General features: G+C 35.8%; 1 protein-coding gene and 1 pseudogene across 1 annotated transcript in view; both read right to left on the bottom strand.

Moving 5' to 3' along the window:
* The window catches only part of LOC129495465 (coiled-coil domain-containing protein 102B-like), a 187733-nt gene that overhangs the window by 7511 nt on the left and 154228 nt on the right, over positions 1-25994 (bottom strand).
* LOC129495547 (60S ribosomal protein L23a-like) lies at positions 23689-24172 on the bottom strand (annotated as a pseudogene).

Genomic DNA, 25994 nt, shown 5'->3' with positions numbered 1-25994 from the left:
TTTTTCCCAGTACTGGTTGGAGGGGGAGGTTGCAGGAGAATGCAGAGATGAGGTATCTTTTAGCAAGCTAGATGAAAAGTGTTTGCTCTATGCTGGTTCCAGCAGATGTCCATGTATCTAGGCTGGGGGGGGGGCAGGGAGGGAAATGGCACTCCCCCTACCCCCAGCGCTTTTGTTCTCAGAGAAGTCTCTTAAAGATTTCTTTAAGGTGTTTTTCAAACTGCTGCTTCCATACTGTATCTCAGTGGGGCTGTTGTGCTTTCTCTTTAAAGGTGGGGGACTCCATTTTTATTGCCCTCTGGCTTTCAGAGCCAAGCTGCTGATTTTTAATGTTCCAAGTGTTAAGCCTCACCTATTATAAGAACTGAAGAAGTTAACCCATCTGGTTTTCAAAGCCAAATTTTATGGGGATTCATCTTCCCAGTGCAGGTTCCCCATGCCTGAGATGCCTGGTATAGGTTCTACTCCTCTCCCCTCTCTGCTCCTGAGGTGTTCCTCCCTTCTGTGGATAGTCCCATGGGTCTAACATGTCTCTGCCCTTCCTCTTTTCTACATTTAGCTGTAGACACTGTTCTATCAGTCTTCCAATCATTTTCTAGATTATTTACACCGATGTGGGTTTTATCTAGCTATATCCATAGGATACTCCTACTCTGCCATGTTCCCTGGAAATCTCACTTGTTTACTTAACTCTACTTAAGGAAAACTAACAAAAATAACTTTGAGATGTGCATATAGAAAGAAAGAAAAAAACATTTAAAAAGGAAGAAGGGAAGAAGAGGGGAAGGAGAGGAAGGGAAAGATGGAAGTGAAGGCAGGGAGGGAAGAAAAAAGAAGAGAAAAAAAATGCTGTAATTTGTCAATCCAAATTGTATTGACCATGTGTCATCCCTGCAGACAACCATGTGTCATCCTTGTCGGCAGAGCCCTAGTGTTCACATTCTACTGCTTGGACTTTTGCTTAGGGAAGCTTAACCTATTCTCAGGAGCAGAAAGAGGCTATGTATTATTGGCCATAATCTATTCTCAATCATGGTCTTCAAGCCTGCAGCATTAGCATCATCTAGAAATTCCATCCAAGACCAACTGAATCAGAAACTCAAGGATTGAGGCCGAGCAACCTTGGCTTTAACAAGCTCTGTATGTGTTTCTGATTCAGCTTTGAGTTTGGGGACCATTTAGTTTATGCAAGTTATAGTAAGATTTACTCTTGCCAGTGACTTTTTTAGGAAAGTAGGTGCAACCTAGCTGAGCAATGAAGTATTGGGTGATAAGAGATGATCTAGAATCTTTAGCATTTAAATATGTAAATGGAAGATATATGCTTATAGGCACCTCAACAATCTAGGCCAAATGGGAATGCTGCTTACAGTTGAGTTGGCAAACCTGGCCTGGCCTAGGCATGTTTTGTTACATGAGAAAATATATCAAATTTTATCTACAAACATATTTTAATTATGTTTATTATGTTATTTTTACTTCCTATTCTAAAAAAGATGAAAACTGGATTTCCTTTAGGAGAAAAAGATTTCATTAATACAAAGTTGGTTTTTTTTTAATCACTTTAGAGTGAAAGGAATTAGTACATACTATATGCCAAATTCTTCACATAGCCTTCTCTCTCTCTCTCTCTCTCTCTCTCTCTCTTTAGGATTTTATTTATTTATTTGAGAGAGAAAACAAGTTGGGAGGGAAGGGCAGAGGCAGAGGGAGAAGCTGACTCTGCAGGGAGCCTGACAAAGGCCTTGACAACAAAGGACTTGATCCCAGGACCCTAAGATCATAACCTAAGCCAATGGCAGATGATTAACCTACTGACCAGACATCCAACATACCTTCTCTTTTTTACCATTTTCTTTATTTAATCTTAGGCTATGCAAATTGCTTATAGTCAACCTAGTTGTAAATTATCCTGCACTTTTCATTGTATCAAAACACTGTCTCATAGCTGGCTTTAATCTTGTTATCAGGCCTTATCTTTCAAGACTTCACAAGTTCTTTGACATTTTAAGCCATTAATTCTCCACAATCCTCATTTGGCTTTCTGGAGAGAGATGGAGTTCTTTTTTAATTTTCAAAGCTCTGGCCTTTGCAACTATATACTTATTTTTTGTTATTCTTATAATGACACCTCCCTCAGTCCAGTTCCTTCTTTGAATACACATTACTGTAAGGGATGAAGACTCTTAGGATCACAAATCATAGTCCCATGCATTTGTTTGATGCCTTTATCTGAAATATCTATTTCCCTGTAAATTGCTTATAAACATTTATTTGGAAGGCATCCAAGTAAATCTTTATTTAAAGAGTTAATGGTTTGTCTTTGAAAAGAGAATTAAGTGGATAATATTCTTATGGATTTTTAGAGCAAACTTATGATAATATATTTTAAAGGTAAAAATACATAAAACCATAATGTAGTATATTTATATTCTATTTTGGAAGAAAAAATATCTAAATAGAAATCAAACATATGTAAAGAACTACAGTACTACAGATTTTTGTCAGTGTGTAATCCTTTATAAAGCTATAAAACTGAACAGTAACTATAATTCATAATCCCTTTATAAGTGGATATGAACAATGATATTGGGTCTTGATGTAGAAAATAAATATATATAATGTTTATATGCAGATATATATATAGGATAATACTAGTTTCTCAAATAAATTGACTTTCTAGTGATGTAAAGGATTTGATTTAAATTTTCTGTATAGATTTTGAACTCATGCATTAGTTTATGCTCTCGTAAATGAGAATATTGCTTTCTACCTAGAATTAATCTTGTATCTGATACATCAAGTATCGAAGCTTACATGCTCTTGCTTGTGGCAAGCTGACAAAACTGAAATACGTTTCTTATAACTTGAAATGACATGAGAGGCTGGTAAAAATTAATCACATACATTTGCAGGCATCTCTTTGAAGGAAAAATAAAACAGCATGCAGGAAATTTGGAAGTATTTCTGTACATGTTATTTCTTTTTGTTCTGTTTTTTAAATCTACAGAAAATTAGAAATGTTTGCATCATTGATGTCAAATATTTATAACAATAGTGTATTGATGTAGGTAAATCTGAAACTCACAATATAATATGTAGTTAAGCCATAATAGAGAGAAGCACTTTGAAATAACTTTCTCAGGGTCTGTTAATAGCCTTCTTAGCAGTATTACACACTGCTGGAGTCTTTTAACGAGAAGATATTTTCTCAAAGTTGACTCAAATAGATTAGATTGTTATTAGATCAAATCTATTTACTTAAATACATTAAAGAACTCACAATCTCATCAAAATTAAGCATATTCTAAAAATCTTTTACCACTTGCCAATTTCTTATAATAAATGTCAATAACCCAAGCTACGTAGAGAAAAATTCTTACATCAAGAAATATAGAAATCAAAGCAACATATATTTCAACAGAAAAGATCCAATGTTATTCATAAACATATTTGTAATACTTGGTGACAGATTGCTACAAGAATATTATGGTTGTAAGTAGCATCTTTAGAGGGTTCATTTATTTTTATTATTTTTTTATTAAAGAACAATTTATTTATTCGTTAGAGACAGAGAGAGAGGCAGATAGAGAAGCAGGGTCCTCTCAGGGAACCCGATGCAGGACTCGACCCCTAGATCATGCCCTCAGCCAAAGGCAGACGCTCAAACTCCTGAGCACCCAGGTATCCCTAGAGGGTGCATTTAATATCTTATAAGTTAAATATAAATAGAGTGATTTTAGTGCTGTAGGGTTGACACATTATCAGTCATTCATTCAGCAAGCATTCACTGAGTATCTACTATATACCAATTACTGCATTCTACATATAATAGTAAACAAGCAGACACAATATCTAACCTTACAGAGCCCAGAAATCAGTACAGGTAATGGATTAAAGGCAGTCTAATAAGACGATTTCCAATTGTGACAAGTACTGAGAAATAATCAAATGAATTGTTAAGATAGAGAATTGGGAATAAATCATGAGCGATAGGCAAGAAGCATGAAAGATCTGGTGCCAGAGAATGCTGTCCTCTGCCCTTCAGAGCCACCTTTAGATGGGAGAATGTATTCCACTAGCATCTGGAAATGTAAGACTCCTCTTTCCCCTTGGGGTCAAAGAGCCTTCTCCCTAGGTCCACGTCCCCTTCCTGAGGCAGCCTGGCCATTTTAGAAATAAAAATAACTGCTTTTCTCACTTTGATTGGGCATACTCCATAGGTCCATGCTGGCTTCAGAACTGCCCAGAGGCCAGCAGAAGTACTGTTATCTCCCTCCTATCCTACTTTTCCCTCTGCCCTACACTTCCTGTTCCCTTTCCCCCATAGAGATTATACCCCCTAATAAACCTCCTGCATATTGTTATCTGTCTCAGAATCTGCCTTCTGGGTAACTTCAACATCCAGTGCCCCATGGCTGTGACTTGGAGAGATCTACCACGGAGAATAAATATAGGAAAAAGTACATGGATGGAAAAATAAAAGATGGAAACTTTGCTGAAAAAATAATGTAGAAATGGTGTAAAGCATATTCACTAAGATTGCATGTATGTATGTATATATTAATGTATATATGTATGTATGTATTAATGAACCTAAGTAATTGAGGTATAGACTTGAGTTTATTTGGAAAGGAATATTGGAACACAAATTATGAGTTCATTAAATCTCGCACTAAGGCACTTGAGACTTACTCCATAAGCAAAAGACTCCATAAGTCTGTTTTTTTGAGGAAGAGCAAAAATATTCACACCAGAGTTTCAAAGACAGACATACTAAAGAGTGGAGGAAATGAGTCAGTTAAAAATACATTGCAGTGGTCAAGGTGAGAAATTATGAAACTATGAACTGGAGTAGGGAATGTAGATAAATAGCAGTAGAAAAATATTACAGATGTTTTCGGAGGCAGGTCTTACAAATATGTCATTAGTTCAGGGTAAAGAAAAAGTCAAAATTAAATTTGTTTTCTATAAGATTAGAAATGCTTAAATTGGCTCAGGCAAAAACAGTGGTCAAAGAGACAAGTTTGAGAAATGAGAGAAGGTAATGAGGTCAACTTTGTCATGTTGTTTTGAGGTGATAGTGGGCCATCCTTGTGTGTATTTATGTCAAAATAGGAATTCCCAGCTGCAATTGTGAAGAGAGAGTTTCTGGAACCATCTATACAGAGACCATGCTTAAATATGTGTGAATATGATGAGGTAAAGCCCACACAATGAAAATCAAATGTTGGAGTATGACTTTGTGTTTATTCAATGCTATAGATAACTAAGCAATTCACTACAAATGTTTGTTGAGCATCCCCTAAGGTCTTTACATAGTTGCTTAGGTCAATATTCTCAATAATATTCAAGTTGGAGAAAATATAGAAAAGCTTCACTAATTTTAACTTCTAAGTCCTTGTTTCCTCATCTATAAAAAATGCAAATAATGGCAACTTCACAGAATTGTAACTTTAAATGATACTATATGTGTAAGTCATCTCTGATACATTTAATTAAACATGAAGAAATAAATAGGCTTACTAAAATAGATGGGTTAGTTTTTATCGAATGTGATAATAAGGCTAGGTGTTAGTAATCTGGAGCAGATAGAGCAAACACTGTCAAAGGCTGGGCCATTTTCATCTTTCTGTATTGCCACCCTTAGCTCATCCTTAAAGGCTTTTTCCTTAAGCTTGTTGTATTATAATCACAGAATATCTGCTGAATCTTGCTGAGCAGGAAGTAGGAGGGAAGAATCAATGAAAAAAAATGGTTTTCCCCTAGTGAGGTTCAGAAACAACAAAGGCTAAGAGAGATTATTAAAGCAAAACAGATCAGAAGAAACCAAAAACATGTAAAGAAATGAACTAATATTTAGAATCTGCAACAGTAAGAAACCTTAAGAAATAAACGAATGTCTTCAGTTGCTGAATATCAACCTAGAATTCTAAACCCAGATAAACTAATATGTGAGAGGCAGGGCAAAATCAACTGTAGTTTTGGGCAAAGGCAGGATTTTTCCATTCTTGAAGAAGGAATTCAGGATATTACTTAGGAATTTACCTTTTTACAGTTTTGATTAATCAGATCCTTTCCTGCCTCAGAGTGCTCAGACATGCTTTTGCTTTGCCCTGCAAAGAGCTTGATCACATGTTGAAATGTATACCTGTTTATACATCAAAAGAGGGACAGTGGACAAGGAGATGGACACTGAGGAATCAAAAATTCCTGTTATCCATGCATGATTTCTCTGTATTTCTTCCCTTCCTTTCTCCCTCCTTTTCTCTCTTCCTCATTCCATCCATTCAATCATTCACAAATATTTATTGACAGCCAGCTATGTACTTGACACAACAATAAGCATCAAGGATAGAGATATCAAGTCAACCCACAGACTGGTTTGCAGAGAAAAACAAAAACAGAAAAATTAAATACTCATCTTGGAAAGAACTATGTTGGGGTATGCTCAAAGAGATATAAAAGTAGCTAATAGTATGGGGGAAAGGAGGCATTATTTCCTAGAGAAAGGGACATTGAATCTAAAACTTGAGAGTTCATTAAAAATCACTATATGAGGGGGAATTATTGAGGAGTCTCTCCAAGCAAAAAGACTTTTTCTACTATAATAAATGTAATAAACACATACCTCATAGGCATATTCTGCATAGTAAGTTATATGCATACATGTATATATGTGTGTACATACTTCTATATAAAATCTGATGAAACCAGAGAGGGAGACAAACCACAAGAGACCAACTCTAGGAAACAAACTAAGGGTTGCTGGAGGAGAGGTGGGTGGAGGGATGGGAATAACAGGGTGATGGGCATTAGGAGGGCATGTAATGTGATGAGCACTGGGTATTATATACAACTGGTGATTACTAAACTATACCTCTGAAACTAATGAAATAAATAACAAATACAGATTTGTCTTATATATAGCTAGTTATTATTATTACCAAGAATAAACTATCTTCACTATGCTCTAATCATTAGCTATGCACATCCAATAACTGGGAGAACTCAAAAATATTAAAATTCAATATGTATAAATTCTGTTTGAAGTAAATAGAACTTTACTCCACGTATCTCTGTTTTACAATTCCCAAAGGGCATGTACTAGATCTTAGGGAAACAATAGTACTTTTTGTCTTCAATCTTAAGTCTTCCTGCTGAAGTGATTTTAAGACACAAATACACTTATCCTGCATAATGACACACTGCTAGAAGCTCATGGTAAGCGTGAACTGAAGTCATTGTTTCTACCCGCATAGATGAGTCCTACAGGCTATGAACAAGTAATAGAAGCAGAGTTCAGTGAGTGCAAGGAAATATGTTACCTTCAAATGTACCCCTATTACACAAGACAAACACGAAGAATTTGGTAAGACTTATATATTTATTAATCATGAAACATACTCGAGAACCTTGCATCAAAACAAACAAAAACCTCTTTTGATTCTATGCCCAATGCAATCCACATAGTCCATATCTCTATGCCCCTTCAAAGTAAAACTTTCTAAAAGAATTTTCTGTATTTGTTTTATCCACTTCTCCATCAGAAATTTAACTCGTCCCCTTATTACTTACTCACATAATTCCAGAAAAAGTGTTCTTATCAAGGTCACTAATGGCTTCTAGGTAGCCAAATGCATTGCTTACCTTCAGGCTTTAACTTGGACTCTCAACAATGTTCTTTATTTGGTGAATATTTTATACACACACCCAACCAATTCAATTGAATACTGAGCTCTAGACTTGTATACCCAACTATCTACTTGGTATCTACATTTGGATGTCTAATAGACATTTTAAATATAACAAGATTTATTCTAATAATTCCAATGATATGGAAAATTTAACTAACACCCTTTTTACTACAAAAACACAGAAATGTCACTACAATCTAAGGAAATAAGGAATAGGATCAAGATATAAGCCCTAACATCTAATGATTGGGTTTTAATGCTCATGCCAGCACAGGAGATGTGATATTAAGCTCAAGTGAAAAATCAAGCTTGCTTCTGCCTACAACAGAGTATAAACAAATTACTCTCCTAGGAAAGAAAAAAAAAAAGAAAGAAAGAAATGAAAACTTAGACTCAGGCAGGCACTGACAGAGAGGAGCTAAAGTAATCACCAAGTTGGAAAATCAGCCTAATCGCTAGAGAAACGTTTGGAATACATAGAAGAAACAAATCAAATGACTCAAGAGCCCAGAGGGCATAGACCTCTAGAAAAGTCAATCTAATGGGAAAATGAGCTCAAAACCAAAATTTCAAACCATTAAAAAGTAATGATTCAGCGTGAGGGGGAGTAAACAGACACAACAGGAAAATTGGTAACCCAAGAACCTGAGCTATAGCAATCTGAAAATGCTACAAAATAATCATAATATCTTTAAAAGATAAAAGGACTATCAATTGTAATAAACTGTAAGAAGGGAAAGTGCAGCTTTGAAAAAAAGTAGAACTTCTTGAAAATCTCAATAAAGTTCTAAAAATTCAAAGTCAGTGGGTGGTATCTAAATAGAAATTTAGTGGTATCTGAATAGAAGTAATAGTGGTATCTGAATAGAAGTTTAGATATCACTGAAGAGGAAATTAACTATCCTAACAGACCAGAATTAAGTTGTATAGAATATAGCAAAGAATTATGAAGTAACTATAACTATAATGGAAGGGTCAAAAGATACTAAGGTCCACATTTGGATATCCAACTACCTACTAGATATATAAACCTTATACAAGCCCCCAGTGACCACCCTTGAAGTGCATCCATCACATTTTACCCCCATCTCTTTGACCACAACAGAGGCACATGGTTACCTATAAGTGAAGGGTGCCCAGAAAGAGGAGGGAATAGGTTTTCTGTGCATATGCCATTTCTACCAAAAGAGCAACAAATAAAAATAGTAAACATATAGAATATTTGAATGGCAAAATTGAAAGTTTGATCTACTATAAAATATATGGGTGGGAGTGAGGGATGTGTCCATATAATCCCAAAAAAGAACCAATAAAAAGGATACACATCCTTGTCTAAGTATATTTTACTTAATATTTACAAAATTGCTGATGTACTTCCTCACAAAGAAGTCTTAGCAAATTCCAACAAACTTCCATCTCAACAAATCTCAATAAGTTATAGATGACCTTTTGCAGTCATAAAGTGATTAAGGTAGAAATATATTTTTATAAATAGTTTAAAATTATTTGGACATTTTTGTGAGTTAAGGGAAATTACAAAACTATAAAAAAGTTCTATATATTCACTGTGCAGGATTCAGCTAACCCAGTGTTTAGAGGCCAGTTTATAGCATTGGATATATTTAGTGAATGACATAAAGATTGAAAACAAATTAGCTAAATTAGAAGTTGTGAAACTTGAGACAGTAAAACAATACGTTTTTGAAAATTAGAAGCACAAAAACAAGAGTTAACAAAAATAATGAAAATAAAGAGAGGACATTTCCTTTAAAAAGTACATATAGAGCATCTGGTTGGCTCAGTTGGCTAAGCCTCTGCTTCTTGGTTTCAGCTCAGGTCATAATCTCACAGTGGTGAGACTGAGCCCCACGTGGGGCTCTGTGCTCTGCATGGAGTCTGCTGGAGACTATCTTCCTTCCCCTTTCCCTCTCTCTACTCCTTCCTCTGCTCATGTACACACTCTTGTGTGCTCTCTCGCTCTCTCAAATAAAATCGTTTTTAAAAAATTACACATAAATTGAGCAAAACACAGATTCACTTGAAAAAAAGGATAATGGAAAAAATATCAAGATGGTTGCAGATAGAGTATATATTTATAAATGATTTGAGAACACTTATACCAACACATGTGAAGACATAAAAAATAAAATATGGGCAACTTTTTAGAAAAATACACTTTATCAAAAATTGAATTGAGAAGAACTCGAAAATTAGAGTGAATTAATGGCCATTAAAAAATTGAACAATCAAGAAACAGAAAACTGGGCAGCCCTGGTGGCTCAGCAGTTTGGCACCTGCCTTCAACCCAGGGCGTGATCCTGGAGACCCGGGATTGAGTCCTGGGTTGGGCTCCTTGCATGGAGCCTGCTTCTCCCTCTGCCTGTGCCTCTGCCTCTCTCTCTCTCTCTCTCTTTCTCTCTCTCTTTCTCTCTCTCTCTTTCTCTCTCTCTCTCTTTCTCTCTCTCTCTCTCTCTCATGAATAAATAAACAAAATCTTTAAAAAAACAAATATTTTGGGTAGATTTTACCAAATTTTAGAGGAATAGATAATCTTGCTCCATATTGTTTCAGAGAATACCCAAAGATCTACAAAAATTACATTAAAATATTTATATGGATATAAAATATTTATAAAATTTTATTTAAAAATGTAATAACCAGTATAGATACACATCAGAGGAATGTAAGTTGGCTAACCACTTGGGAGAACAGTTTGTTGATACCTATCAAGTCTGAGGATGTACATAAATAGCAGTTCCCTGGACCAAGTGAAATGAAATGGAAGAAGAAGAAATGGACAGGTGGAGTCCAGCCAAAAGGCTTCTAAGCAAATCTCCAAGATGACTCTGACCTTCTCTCTGAATTCATTGTCAATATATTTCTTATTTAGAATGGCATGAGGATAGTGGCTGCTAATTGTTAATTATCTGTATGAATGAAACAATGAATGAACATAATGAACATGTGCAGGGCCCTATTCAATATGTAGAACGAAGTCCAAATGGGAAGGAAGTCTATGCTCCTTCCCATTATTACCCAAGCAATAATCTGGATTATTTAGATGTCAGTACACAGTAACTGCTGGTTATTTCCTATTAGTCAAAAATACCATATTCATATTAAGGGGAAAACAAAACAAAACAAAACAAAACAAAAACCAATCAGGATATTCTAACATGCAAAAGTAAGGCTAGATCAATTGAGATGGGGTCAATAAAAATATCTCCTTAGACTCATTTTCTTTTAATTGTGTGCATTAATCATCAATTACATCTCTACACAATAAAATTCTATAACAGTAGGCAATTTCATCTATTGGAATTCATATCCTGACCTTGTGATATTTAAAGATTTCTAAAGAATTGTGAATATGGCTATTAACCTCACAGTTAAACCATAACTGTGAGTTACAAATGTAATTTAGTATTTATGCAGCATTCTGTCTCTAAAGAAGATACAAATATTACGTTAAATCCTTAATGGTTAGCCACCAAAATTGTAGATGGAATCATAAGTTCTTTTTCTATTTTACCAGCCTCCACAGGGAATAGAAAGAGCAATACTGACTCATTCTCAGTGGGAGAATGCATTACTCCTACATAGTTTTCCTCTTAAAGCCATGCACACTTAGCTAAGTAATGCCATCTAACTAAAGTTTCTCTCTACCCACATTCAGCACTCTGTATTTGCACAAAGCTACAAATATTCAGAGGAGTACTTTTTTGTTGAAAATGTTTAATTTCATTTAATAAATCAAGCTTTTTCAAGTCCCCTGGGCAGCCCTTTTATATGAAGGTGGTTCTACACACTGCAAACTGCAGATAGCTAAGGCTATCACTTTTGGTCATAATTCTAGGGAAATAAATAACTTAAATAAATAGGCTTGCTTATTGAGTTTTACAGGCTCAATATACAAACAATTCCTACTTTTATTTATGTAAAAAGAACAGAGGAGCCAGTAAAAGACGGAATAAGGAAGTGACCAGAAAGGCAAATAAAGACTGTAATAAGTGTCGCTAAAAATTAATAGGAAATAATCCAGAGGCTAAGACAAAGATAAACAAAGGAAAGAAAATTCACCAGAAAAGGTATCCCAAAAAATGAAAAAAAATCTTAATAAGAATATTGATACAGAAATGGTAAGAAATACACTCTTATACAGTGCTGAAGGAAAATGTAAATTTTCATGACATTTTTAGGAGAGAAGATAATTTACTAAAATATGTCAACAGTTCTTAAATTTGTACTAAATATTTTTAAAAGATTTTATTTACTTATTCATGGAAGACATACAGAAAGAGGCAGAGACATGGGCAGAGGGAGAAGCAGGCTCCTGCAGGCAGCCTGATGAAGGACTCAATCCAGGACCTTGCGATCACAACCTGATCCAAAAGGCAGATGCTCAACCACTGAACCACCCAGGTGCCCCTGTACTATATTTTTTGACAAGATAATTATTCTAGGAAAATACCAAGATATATATGAAAGCTTCATGTTAAAAACATTCATTCTGCATTATTTATAATAACAATAATAATAAAAAATAAAGACAATCTATAAAACTGGGCCTTTACTGAATAGATTTTAATGATCCTTACAGTGTAATATGTCCCTTTAAGTTATATGGAGAGAGTTTTGGCAACACAAAAATGAGGCTAATATAATGAGGAATAAAAAAAAACACAATGCACAAATTGATATCATAATGACTCCAATTATGAATGTATTCACCACATAAACATATGGTAGCAAGATACTCAAAATATGTTAAGAAATGGAGCTTTACCATTTGTCCAGTTTCACCTAAGTCTTCAACATGGAAAGCAAAGGATTCTTAGGTACTCACCTGAAACAGGTAGAATGATGACCAGGAAGAAAAACAAAAGGATGGGAGGAGAGAGATCTGGTCCTGCATCCATTAGGTCCTCCCTCATCTGGAGAGAGGTTATATAAGGGGGGGGGGCATTTTACATGAACAGGGAGACTTTGGGGAGTTCTGTTATCTGAGCCCCAGGTACTTCCTCTTCTCTTTTTCTGAGAAACAGAGGCAGGTTATTTACAACCACATGAAACCAAATCAAGGGGACTCCAGAAAAGAATCTTAACACATGTCATTTGGAGTTGGGAATGGGGGTGGGAGATTGGTTCCTCAATCACTAGAAAAATAAAAAGCAGCCTGTTGCTGCTACACAGCAGGGAGATGGTGCTCCACTAGTAATTGCCTGTACTTTCAGGCAATTTGTTGGAACAAGAATGCCTGAATGTTTGTGATGAATCATGAGTGGACCCAGGAAGGGTACTGGATTTGCATCATTAAACAAAAAACAACCCACCCTATAGGACCAGCTGGGATGAGAGAGGTGGTACCTAGAGAAGACTTCTCTAAGGAAGGGATAGGGAGAACCCAAGGGCTGATGGCAGGTGACTAGTGGCCACATGGGAGAGGAGCCCATGACAGAGGTGGACCTGACCATCTAAAGACCAGAGAAGCATGCATAGCCAAAGCAATGTACCTGTCCATACGATCTTCCCTCCGTCTCTCCTCTCTCCCAGCCATCTACTCTAGCCGTGAAAAATATGAGGCAGTCTAGTGAGTCCAGGAGATAGAACACTGTGAAAAGGAGAGAAGCAGGCATTGCACATCCTCCCTGCAGGCTTCCCAGCCCAAGGCCAGACTGAAGAAATGCAACAGCTTTGAACCAGCTGAGAGACTGAAACTTTGATAACTGATGGGTTTGGATTCCTTAGCCAATGACACCATAGACCATTTGTAAACATCCAATAATAATGCACAAAAGCTCCACTAGTCCTTGATTTTAATTAGGAATGAAGAACAAAACTTGTCCTAGGTCACAGTACAAAAAAATATGTATATATAATTGCTTCCCTTCTCATTTGCAACTTGTTCAATTAACCAAACCCTCCAAAAGGTAGAGATTTTTTCCTATAAAGTCTAGAATGAAGATGATTTTCATTTTACTTTGTATGTTGATTTTCACCTTCAAAGCATTACAGGACAGGAAACTCAACGTATTTTTCTCCAAGGATGTCAGTCTTTCAAAGGGCATCAATCATTTCAAATGATCCAGAAATGTAGATAAGTGTCAACATTGAAAATGTGGGTTGCATATGACACATAGGTATTCGCTAGTGACTTGTGAGAGAATAATTTCAGAGGAATGGGATAAGATATAGATTTCCAAGAATTAAATAGTGCTGATGTTATGGAGTAGTGTCAAAAGAGTCAAAAATGGTCATGAGAGGAAGCGAGATGAATAATGCCTGATCATGGAGAAAGAAGTGATTAAACTGCTAGATTCGAGTACCTAACTTCATAAAATATGTACAAGAGTCTTAAAACACAGGAGTGATCCATCAAATGAAGCACCTAACTTGTGGAATGTGTTATCTTTTGACACACGTCTGCATGGATGTCCTATCACTGTTTGTCACTCAACAGGCCCCAAACCAACACAATTCTAATCTTCCTAAATGAGACGTCTATATTCCCCAAGATAAAATGGCACAGTTGTTCTTCCAAGTGAATGATGCTGACACACTTTAGTGGATATTGGTACTTAAACTGTAAAATATCTTCAATGACATAGTCATACAGATTTTACTCTCTATATCATTGACTCTAGTATTGTCTTTCTCAAGTATCATATATATATTTTTTCTTTTAGTTTATGCCTGTTGTCTTAGAGTACTCATTAAAAGTCCCCCCAAATATTCTTTTCATTTTTAAAGGTGAAGTTTATTTAGATTGACTTGGAGCTCGATCTCATGACCCTGAACCCTGATTGAGCTGAAACCAAGAGTAAGATGCTTAACTAACGGAGCCACCCAGGCGCCCACCCCCACCCCATAGTTTTAACATTTTTGGGATTTAATGATAAGCAATATATCTACTTTAATCTTGACCCAATGGAATGCCATCTTCTCTACAAGTTTGTTTTTCCTTCAGCTTATCACCCGAGCAATTATTTTACACTTTTCTCATGGCCCTTTTCCATGCTCCACTTGAATATCCCTCTGCACTATTTGGCCACTTGCTGACCTGTTCTCAGATATATACCTTCCTCCTCCCTGTTCTGGTTTATACTGGAAGTAAGCCCCTTTCTCTGGCCCTTGCCAGTGGGCTTCTAGCCAGCTTCCAATGGGGGATCCTGATACCAAAGGGTAGATGGAGAGGAGAATCCTGAGCTCTTCCCACTCCCTGTCTAGAGTTGCTTCTCTCAGGCAGTTGCTTATCCAGTGTGGCTCTAACTCCTAGGGGATGACCCTTCCCTGGAAGAAGGGAAGTATCAACAGTCCTTTGAGTTCTTACCAGACAGCTTCAGTTCTAGCATTGGCAACACTTTTTCATACTGTTTCTCTCTCTCCTCCAGCAGCCTCTGCCCCCTGTTGCCTGTCTACGGGTTCCTGTAGAGTCTACTTAGCTTCTCAGCTCTTCAGTTACTTTGTAACCAATTTCCTGTATTTAATCTCCTCCTTGTATAGACCTAGAGTATTTTCTATTCACTTGGCTGGGCCTTCATGGATATGCAGTGTATGTTTTATGAGGGAAGTGGTTTCATATGGCTCATTTTGAATATTTTTCAACACCTACAATGTATTACATGTGTTTGATATTTCAAAAGGTGTTTATCAAATTGAAATAGGAATTGCTGATATAGAAAAGATTGAAAAGCGTTTCTTGCTATTACAGTGAATCCAATCATTCTTTAAAATGTTGTGCAATTAAATATATATCCACCTCTAGAGTTTCACTTTTCCGTGGAATACCAAATGTGCCATAATTTTTAACAAACATTTGCTTTGGAGCAAGGAGAGGTATTGCAGGTATACAAATCCAGGGGGCCTCTCAGTCTTTTACTTTCTATTGAAATAAACAAACTTTGATATACAACCACGAAGCTAACTCAGTTTTTCAACCTAAGAAGAGTAGTGCATATTTTATCCACAAAAGCCTGATTATCTCAGGCTACAGGAATTAGGCACCTGCTCAGAGCATTTATTAATGTTTAATTCTCCAGAAAGCTCCATTTCCAGAAATCAATATCTATTACCTAATGGAATTATCAAACATCCTATAGGTTAACACTAATTGGTACTCTAAGGTGCTCTCATAGGGAGTCTAGAAATATAAAAAGTTTCTATGTAAATTAAGAAAAACAAACCCTTCAATATAGACCACTTGGGTTTCATCCCTCTTCTCTGTGTTGGTTGTTTCTAAAGGAGCAGCACTGGAGGCAAAAATTTAGGCAAAACCTTAAAATAAAGTCAAGAAAATAAGTTTCTCTAAAACTAAACATATCCCCATACCTGATTTACAAGGGTTGCCTGTTGTGCAAAGTAGGTCCCTTTGTGGATGCTGTCGTCAGGTCTGCTCCAGGGCTGGTAAGTAATTCAATAATGTGGTATTGCGTGCATGAAGGAATAGAGTTTCTTGGGGGAAAGAAGAGTTAGGAAAGCTTAGGTCAGCAAAACACGAAAGGCATAGGTTCCACATGTTTCAAGGGAAACTCCTAGAGCTGGATGCTCTGCTGGAAACATTGTGTGGACCTGTCCTCCTGTAAATCAACACCCCCTTCCCACTGCCCTGCTCAGCAGTGCTTGGTGACTGGAATCTGTGTACAAGGCCTTCATACAAACAGTCCCCAAATGCCAGTTGTTCATAATCTGGGGAGTTTAGGGCCTGTCAGAACAGGAGGGTGTTGGAGACAGCTTGGAGTGACTCAGAGATAGAGAGAGCCCCCGTTGTTTACTTTTTACTTTTTAAAAAATTTTGCAAGCGCCTGTGTTACAAAAGTAACAGTCCTGGCCTTAGGGAACTCATGTTCAATAAAATGAAATGAGTTAACATACATTAAAATAGAACATGATGAGTGCTACAGTAGGTCTGGGAATGCTCCTACAGATAAACAGTAGAGAAAACCTTAATAGCTTTCCTACGCAGGGAATATACTCTAGCTCCTGTTATTCATATTAATTTTACCTGTGTGAGTGGTAGCTATAATTTCTTCTATCTTCTTTCTTTTTGATGGCAAAAACAGGAATTGAAGTCATTTCAATATCCACCACTATGCAATAAATGCCATTTATACACATTCTTCCTGTCTTTGCAACATGAAAAGGCCTAAGGAAGACTCTGGGGGGTTGGGGGAGGGAAAATGAATTCAGAAATATGTTCTTGATCTTTTATTGGCAGCTGTAAATATCCTCCCCAGTCCATAACTGAAAATAGGACCACAGATACTGGTTTCTCATTCTTTTTATATTTCAGTACTATAACTATAAAGTAAAGATTAAGCATGCAAAACCTTTCAATAAAACACTTTACATACAAAATTGAACAGGGTTAAATAACCTCACCCCAAACATTACACAGAGCATTCTGGACACTAAATATTGCTTTCTCTGCACTATTTATATGGCATATCTTAAGTATATTTTCTCTTAAAATACTTTAGCAAATTAGAAATGCTGTCAGTAGACTCAATACAAATAATTCGTGTATTGAGGATCAAGCAATTTTTAATGGAATTCTGTCCAGAATCTTGTATATCAGTGGTATGAAGTATGGTTATTTCAGTCTGTTTAAGCCCAAATGTTACATAAACAGATACTATCTAACATAGTCTAACACAATTTCAAGAAAAAATTTTTTTCATTGTGAAAACAGTATATTCCTACCAAAGCCATAAATGCATTTACAAATTCAAGAGTAAAGCAATGATAAAGGCAATTCTGGTATACAAAAAGCAATTCCTTCTAAATTTCTTTATATGAATTTTTTTCTTTAAAATGCTATAAAAATTGTTGGAATTACTTTTGTTATTTTAGTTACGATTTTTGTGTTATTCTCCAAGGTAATTTTTTCATCCTTAAAACATGCAGCTATAATTATTCCCCAGTAAATAATTGTACAAGATCAGTTTCATATCATCCAAAGATCAGACAAGACTAACATTTTATTAAATTCAACCTGTAAGTATGAGATAAAGTTCATAATAAGCCGAAAAAAAATCAGTGAAAAGGTCTCCTCTGAATTTATTCATCAATAATAAATGTTAGCTCCTCGTAAACACCTTCTGAGGTGTGTTTTACTTGATACTTCATTAAATAGATTTTTTCCAACTTTCACTTCAAATCATGAAAGTAGAGGACTTTGCTATTATGTGGTTGCACATGTAGTTGAGAAGAAATATGCATTTTGTTGCATATGTAGTTCAGATGGATCCAATCTAGTTGAACATGGATTTGTAAAATAAAAATTGGAGACATTTGCCTGAGTTCTTGTATCCATCTACTCTTGTTTCTGTGAATTGTGTGGGTCAGTTCATACAAGGTGAATAAACTATCCCTGTGGTTGCATCAAGCCTTTGATCCATTAAGGCCTTAGTAAAGTTGCCAAGTGACATTTTTTTTCCTGCATAATACTGTCTGGTGTCTGCATAGATCAAATTAACTGGTCACTTGCCAAATGTCCACTTCACTTTTGGCATACAGATAAGATTATGGGAGTGAGAGAATGATTTACTAAATGACTGAAAGAGTTCATATATTCACTCAAATTACATAAATTATACTCAAAAAATAACTTAATCACTCCTTAGGATTCCTCTCAAATTAATGAATACTTCCAATTATAAGGGGGAAAAAAGCATGCTACTAAAAATGGAAATTGAATAAAATAGACACAAATAACCATATGATAAAAGCACTTATTTAAAAAACTATATTTTATCTATAGTGCAAATATTTGTGGTTTGTGCAAACATTTGTGGTTTGTGCAACATTTGGTTGTGCAAACATTTGTGGTTTGTGATGTTAACTAGAAAAGGTATGAATACATTTTAAAATTTCTATCCACAGAATAATTATGTACAATTTTGGAAGCAAATAGGTACACTATACATTTGAAGATTAAGAAATAGATTTTAAAATTCTGCTGTCATATTTTACTAGGTTTTAAGTCATTAAACAACTATTTTTCATTGGATACTACTCTCCAGACATTTTATTTCTTATGGGAGGAAAGTATAGTGTAGAAGGAGAGGGAACATATTCTAGCAACTAAAATGCAATGGAGAGGAAAGCAAATTAGCTTTGTAACAAAAAATTCAAATTGTTTTCCATTCTTATCCATATAAAATTAAAATACAATCACCTATTTTATTAAACATCAAGTTTTTGAAAATGTACTAGAAAATAAAATCTCCATTGATATGTTGAAGAAGAGAATTAGATATATCTGTACTCTTTTAAGAGGGATGTACATTGTAAATGAGTGTGCTAAGTTAAAGACTGGAGGAAGAAAATATAACAACTCATGTTTGGACGTACATGGGTATGTGTGTGCAACCTGTAAAATGATCGTACACATACATATTCACGCATGTGTATACATATAAATATATGTGTAAAATATATGTAATCCATAAATTCTAATACCTGATAAAATATCCACACATCAGACTTTTTTTTAACACTGTTAGGGAATAAATGAAGGCGACATTTTTGAGAGTATTCCACTATAGTATTTAATGTCCTGTATTTTAATCAGAGAAAAATCTGTGCAGACAGATTTTTTTCTCTAGGAGAGGATATAATTTTATCATCGAAGACAATGTCCACATCGCCTCTGAGTCACTGGCTTTGTTTCTCATCCTCAAAAGAATCTTATTCCTGTTTGAAAAGTTCTTCTCTGATCACCCTACTTATTCCTAAGTGACTCAAGATCCTACTCACTTTAGAGCTTCAGCTCAAATGTCATTTTCTTATCCTTTCAGCAGGCACAATAGGTTATGATATCATCTCAGAAATCTCTGTATTTGTTCTTTAATACAATGATGAAATGCCAAACTTTATTAGGCCTAGAACCTTGTGTGTTTTTAACCTGCCATGTTTCTAGGAACCTACCATGAGAGCAGAATAGGCACAATAAGATGCATATTTAATTAATGAGTTAATGACTTAGTCATAATAAATCTTGATTTTAATTATCTCTGGTCAGCAGATCCTAACCATTGAGTTCACCTTTTCTCATATTCCCATGTCACCTGTTCTCTGACTATATCAAGACCTCCAAATCATCTACTCTGTCAATCATCAGTAATTTTTTTCTTTACATTTCTGTTGCCTCTACATCTTTTCTTCACAAGCATAAGTGAAAAGTGTTCCAGTAGAACATCCCCTCTACCAACAGGACATATTCCCAAGTCTTCCTCTCTGTTGGTCTGGCATTTTGCACTTGCTGCTCACTACATATTACTAGTAAATCCACTTCTTCATTTCTAAGATAATTCTCCTCTTTGCTCTCACTAGTCACCTAGGTGGATACATTGCAGATGGATAGAAATAGACAGGCACCACATATTTTTGCCCTCAATTTCAACACCCAACATGTACCTGTAGCTTCATTTTCTGTCTTCTTTCGTGAGACCAAGGAAAATACATATCTTTTCCTATTTAAGACCAACATCTCACTTCTTCCCTCATGGATTTCCTAAGGACTTCACTCTTCAGCAGAGCCCTGTTCTCACCTGCAACATCCATTTTTTCATATCTTGGTGGACCGATCCCTTTGATACACAGAATATCTTTAATACCTTAAAATATTTGAAGGCTATTTAAGTATACTTGATACCTTTAAGTATCCTAAGATCTTGACATCATTAAATATATAAAAATACCAAAACAGCCCTGTAAGCACCACTCTGGTTTTCCATTTCCATTTCCATTTCCATTTCCATATAACTAAACTTCCAGGTTAAAAAAAAAAAAAACTTCCAGGTTATATAATATGTGTGTGTATAATATATAATTACATATTACATATGTAATATATGTAATACTCTATATATGTATATACATGAATATATTTTATATATCATGAATATATATTAGATAATGATAGATAATGAATATATTTTTATATATAATGAATATTATATTATATGAATATATATATTCATATATTCACTCACTCCTGGCACTATCTTACTTTCAATTATATTCTCAATCAGCATCTATCAAGTTTTATTCTCTCTTCTTCATCAAAGCAACTCTTATTCAGATCACCAAAGGATTATAGCCAGCCAAGACCCTGGGCAGTTATCTGTTCTTAAAGGATCTTCAGCTTGTTTCCTAGGGCAGCTTTCTTACCTGGATATCGTATGTTCTCATGTCTCCTTCCAATTTGCTCTTAATTCTTTCTCCACCCAAATTTTGAAGGCTGCAATGCTCACTACGTTTCCCACTCCCTAGTGAACATGAGTGAACTCCCTCATGTTCCGCCAGCATGGCTCAGAGGCAGGTGCCCACCACAAGTGAGCCCCATGGCTGCTCTGCAGGATGAGATGGGGGCCCTTCTCTCTGAGGGTCCCTGAGTGAATATGGGAATTAGAGCTGACCTTCCCACCCCGGCAACCACACTAAGTTTATAGAGTGAGCAAGAAATAATCCTTTGTTTTGGTACATCTCTGAGATGCTAAGGTTAGTATCACTGTTACTACCAGCACAGAGGCCAGCATCACCATATGAATTGGTACATTTTGTGGAGGCTGTACTGCACTCTTAGTATGAACCTCCTTTTCTTTATCTGCCTTTTTCTTCCCTTCCTTTCTCCCCTCCCTCTCCTCTCTTTTCTCCAGATGCTTTAAATTGAACTAAAGATGCCTGTCTCCTTTAGCCACTTTTCTTCTTTTACCAACTATAAATTGTAACTTCTAGAAGTACTTTTAGTGTTAAGTACATCATGCTTATTGTAGGAAATCTGAAGGCCCAGAAAAGTAAAAACATGAAAGTAAACTTTGTCATCTGCATCAGTCTCCCAGATTCCAAGCATTTGGTCTCCTGGATTGTGGCAATAGTCTCTTTACTGGGACCCATCATGCCCATCAACAATCTATTCTCAGGAGCTAACTGAGCCTTGATCCTCTTAAAACACCAATCAGATAGTACATACTCAATCTGCAGAGATGGCTAGCGTTCCCCCTTTCTGTTAGAGTAAAACCCAATGTCCTAATAATGACCTGCAAATTCCCTGTGGAGGAGCCCCTGTAATCTCTGGCATCTCTCTACCTTCTGTGCTGTTCCTCCAACAGGTCAGGCCCACTCCAACCTCTGGGCTTGGGTCTAGCCATCCCCTCTGTCCCCAGATATCCATTGGCTTGCTATTGGACTCCTATTAATCTTTGTTCATGTGTCATCTTCTCAATACAATCTGCTCTGATCACTCTGTTTAATACTTCAAACTATGTCACTCATGCCTTCCTGGATCTATTTCATTTCTTTTTACAAAGCAAAACAAAACAGCAACCTTTCTCGGGTAGTACATAATTCTAGATCATGTTTGTTTTTCCTTGGCTGACATCTTTGGGTAAAATATAAACTGTTCAAGGGCAAAGATCTTTGTCTGTTTTGTTCAGTGATGTATCCCAAGTAGCTAAAAGAGTGCCCAGGAAATTCCAAGCCCTAAGTAAATATGTGCAAAATAAATGACCTTTTTAAAAGATCATTATAGCATCCTGTGATGAATGAAGGAAGCTGTAAATAACTTAGGAAGAAAGGAATTTAATATATGGGAATGGGTTTTTATAAAATGTTGAAGATTCTAGGGGAGAAAATTCCATCCTGGATCTCCAGAATGGCATGACCATTGGTAAACTCACTGACAAAGGACTGTATCTGGAAGGTCGGAGAATCTCAGGATAACTAGGAATAGAAAGCCAGATCCTACAAAAAGGGGTCACCGTGTCAACTGCCCTTGTTACCTTGGAGTACAGTGGCTACAATGAACTACCACCTCAGCCCACAGCTCCTTCTTGCCCAATAAGCTTGTCTGCCCAACCCCAACAACAGGAAAACAACCGGACAATCAATGGCTTCGCTTTACTTTGGCCTTCCAAGTCGCAGAAAAGTGTAGAACCTAACTAACATCCAGAACTCATGTGGTACAGTATCTTCATAAGTGATTTTTTTGGCTTTTTAGCCTCTACAGTAATAAAGGAAAGCACTGGAAGAGCGCCATCTACACTATCTACCACAATCCATTCCACTAACTGGTTATTCATTTAAATAACTATGTTTCGATGAACGTGAACATAAGTCTTTTCAACTGTCTTTTTGAAAATTGCATGACAGTTCATCATAAATCTGAACAATTTACTATTCCTCGGCTAAAGAGAATTGCATTTTATTCTATTCGGTCTTGATTTTCTATATTAAACTGAATCCAGCATTCTCCCAAAGAAGAAATCTAGTAAATATTATTTTCTTCAAACCTCCCCCTCCCCTCACTTTAGTGGTCCTTTAGTTCCCCATAAGGTTGGGCTACAGGCACAAGCTTAAGTAGTTTGTTTTTTATTCTTTTTTCTTTATCTTTGACTTTAGTTTGATACTATTAAATGAACTAGAGAGCATATCATTTTATTCTAGAGTCCACATTTCCCTGAAAGTATAAGACTAAAGAAAAAGAATACTTTCTTTAAAAAAAGAATACTTTTAAGTCTATATATTGCTATGATTTTTCTCTTCAGAAATATATCAATTTGCATGCCTACCTCACTATAGAATCACCACTATTGCATAATATCATGAACATATTCTAAGCTGTTTTGAGTTATTTAGGACACATAACTTATATGGGATGAAGAGAGCACATACTAGTTACCCTGCTGGGTAAACTTTTCAGAAGAGAACTTGTCTGTGAACCAACACTCAGCTCAAGATACATAGTTTATCTTGAAATATATATATTTCCACCATAAGCATCTTTGCCACAAACATTTTCTGCAATTTTGCCATAAAAGATAAAAAAAATAACTGGTTGACCAGATAGTTTCATTTCTCCATTGACTCAGTTCTCCTATTTTGATAACATATAAATTTAGCCCTCCTATGGTCTGTATAGCGGCACAGAGGTTTTTTTTTTTTCTTTTTATGGTGAGAAAATTTATATTTATAGCCAGCTGGACTCAGTTTAGATGATCCCAATTTTGTTGGCAACATCCAAAGCATCATAGTCAGGAGCCAGTTGAACATATGCTTTCTTGTCTCCATCAGGCCTGATCAAGGTGTTGACCTTGGCCACATCAATGTCATAGAGCTTCTTCACAGCCTGGTGAGAATTGGCCTTGGTGATCTGGTGCTTATTGGCCTTGACATCCACAATGAACACAAGTGTGTTGTTGTCTTCTATTTTCTTCATGGCTGACTCAGTAGTCAGGGGGAACTTGATGATGGCATAGTGATCAAGCTTGTTTCTCCTGGGGGTGCTCTTTCGAGGATATTTGGGCTGCCTTCTGAGACGCAGGGTCTTGGGTCGTCGGAAAGTAGGTGACATACGGATCCTCTTTTTTGTGACTGTGCACTCCTCTCAGCACTTCTTTCTTAGCTTTCAAAGCCTTTGCATTGGCTTTGGCTTTGGGAGGGGCAGGGGCTTCCTTCTTCGCCTTCGGTACCATCTTCGTGAAAGGCATGGCACAGAGTTTTAAGCCCACATGAATCACTGAACTTTTGAATGTCCATCAATAGACATGCGTCAATATGCTTAGAAGAAACACCAGTGCAGAAGGCTTTCACAATGCAATACAGAGCTCAATTGACAAATATATGTTTTAGTATTTGGAAACCAATATCCCTCTTGAAAGAATAAATTTTAGCAAAAAATAGAAAAGGTACAATGCTAACTGAGGAGATGAATCAACACGCAAGACAGAATGTGTAACACTATGAACAAAACACTTTGTAGACAGTGCTTAGGTACAGTCCACAAAACAAAATCGGTTACTTGTACAGTATTGCTATGAATCTATGCTCATTTTAAATGCATTTAAGTATTTTGCATATTGCAATAAAATCTTTACAAATGTTTCTCATTTTTTATGTGTCACTAAGTCCTTTTTAATGGAAGTCCTTCTTTTCTTTTTTATGATTTTTATATTCTATAACAAAATTGCCTTATGGCCAATTAGTTATGGTTTGAAAATGTTTGTAGCAAATGTACTTTACAGCAAAACCACTTAGAATCATCTGTGAAATGCACCCATGTTCTTGTGTTTTTCTTTTTCATTCCCATGTAGTTTTCTACCCTAGAAATACAACACAATTGATTTAACATTATTGTTGTTTATGAAAATGTGTATCATTTCTAGACTGGCCATTATGAAAAATGCTAACTTCTCTATCTTTTGGAGTAATCATTTGACGAAGAACTAGTTTCTTTTTCCATGGTGTTATTTAGGAGAATTATACAGATATTTATCTGCTGTCAAATTCACCATTTCATGGCCTATATGATTTCTGAACGGAAAATTTTTGAGATTTTTAGTAAGTGTTTATGTTTATGATTGTTCCCTTTTATACACAAAGGCTTCATCCTTAGTTTGAAGTTATAAACACTTTAAAACATGGCTGTAGCTACCAATTTAAGCATAACCAATATTTTTTAACGCTATAAAGACATAGCCCATTTTTATGCTCCATTCTTTTATCTGTTTCTGAACTTCATTAACTTAATCTAGGATTAGCTCTAAGTCATCTTACTTTTTACAAAATAGCTTAAAATTTAGCTTTTACTTCTATTTCAATGTTTAGCATATCTTATTCTTTGTTGGGAACTGCATAATTATTTTTCCAGACAATATGGTGACAAGATATTATTAACTATTGGCCTAATGCCATATTAAAATAAATTACAAAGAGAATTTGTTTAACCACCAGAAAAGCTTACTACCTCTCTGGGAGTTCAAAAGGCTATCTGGTGCCCATGGCTCATGCAAGGAAAATGAGTGTAATAACAAAAGTAATATTACCATCAACCACTTAATAAGCATTTGATTCCGTGTTGGTGTCAAATTATTGTGTCCCTTATAGTCCGACTCCAAGACCTGGATTGTTAACTCCACACCATATACTTTTGGAAGTGAATGATTAAGACATTTCTACAGGTAGAGAATGGACTCAACAGCTCACATTTGCATATATCTGTGCCTGCAGGTTGATGGTTTTCACTGTTTCCATTTGAGCTGATCTAGACAAAAGAAAGATGGGCAGACTGCAGGACACTATGCTTCCTCTACATACACAAATGACAAGACCCCCTTTATTCCCTTGTTGAATTTATATTATTTCAAAGAGTGTAACTGCATTTATATTTTCACCTAAATCGATTGTGAGTTCCAAAGGTCTGTCTCTAATCATAATAGAGTATAAAGAAATCTGTATTAATTCACTAATTTATATAAAATGAAATCATAACTCCTTTTCAAAAAGTCATCAAGTGCA

This window comes from Nyctereutes procyonoides, unplaced genomic scaffold (genome assembly GCF_905146905.1).
Source record: "Nyctereutes procyonoides isolate TBG_1078 unplaced genomic scaffold, NYPRO_anot_genome, whole genome shotgun sequence".
NCBI classification, from domain to species: Eukaryota; Metazoa; Chordata; class Mammalia; order Carnivora; family Canidae; genus Nyctereutes; species Nyctereutes procyonoides.
Note: the sequence above shows the minus strand (reverse complement) of the source record. Positions and strands in the feature narration are given on the sequence as shown.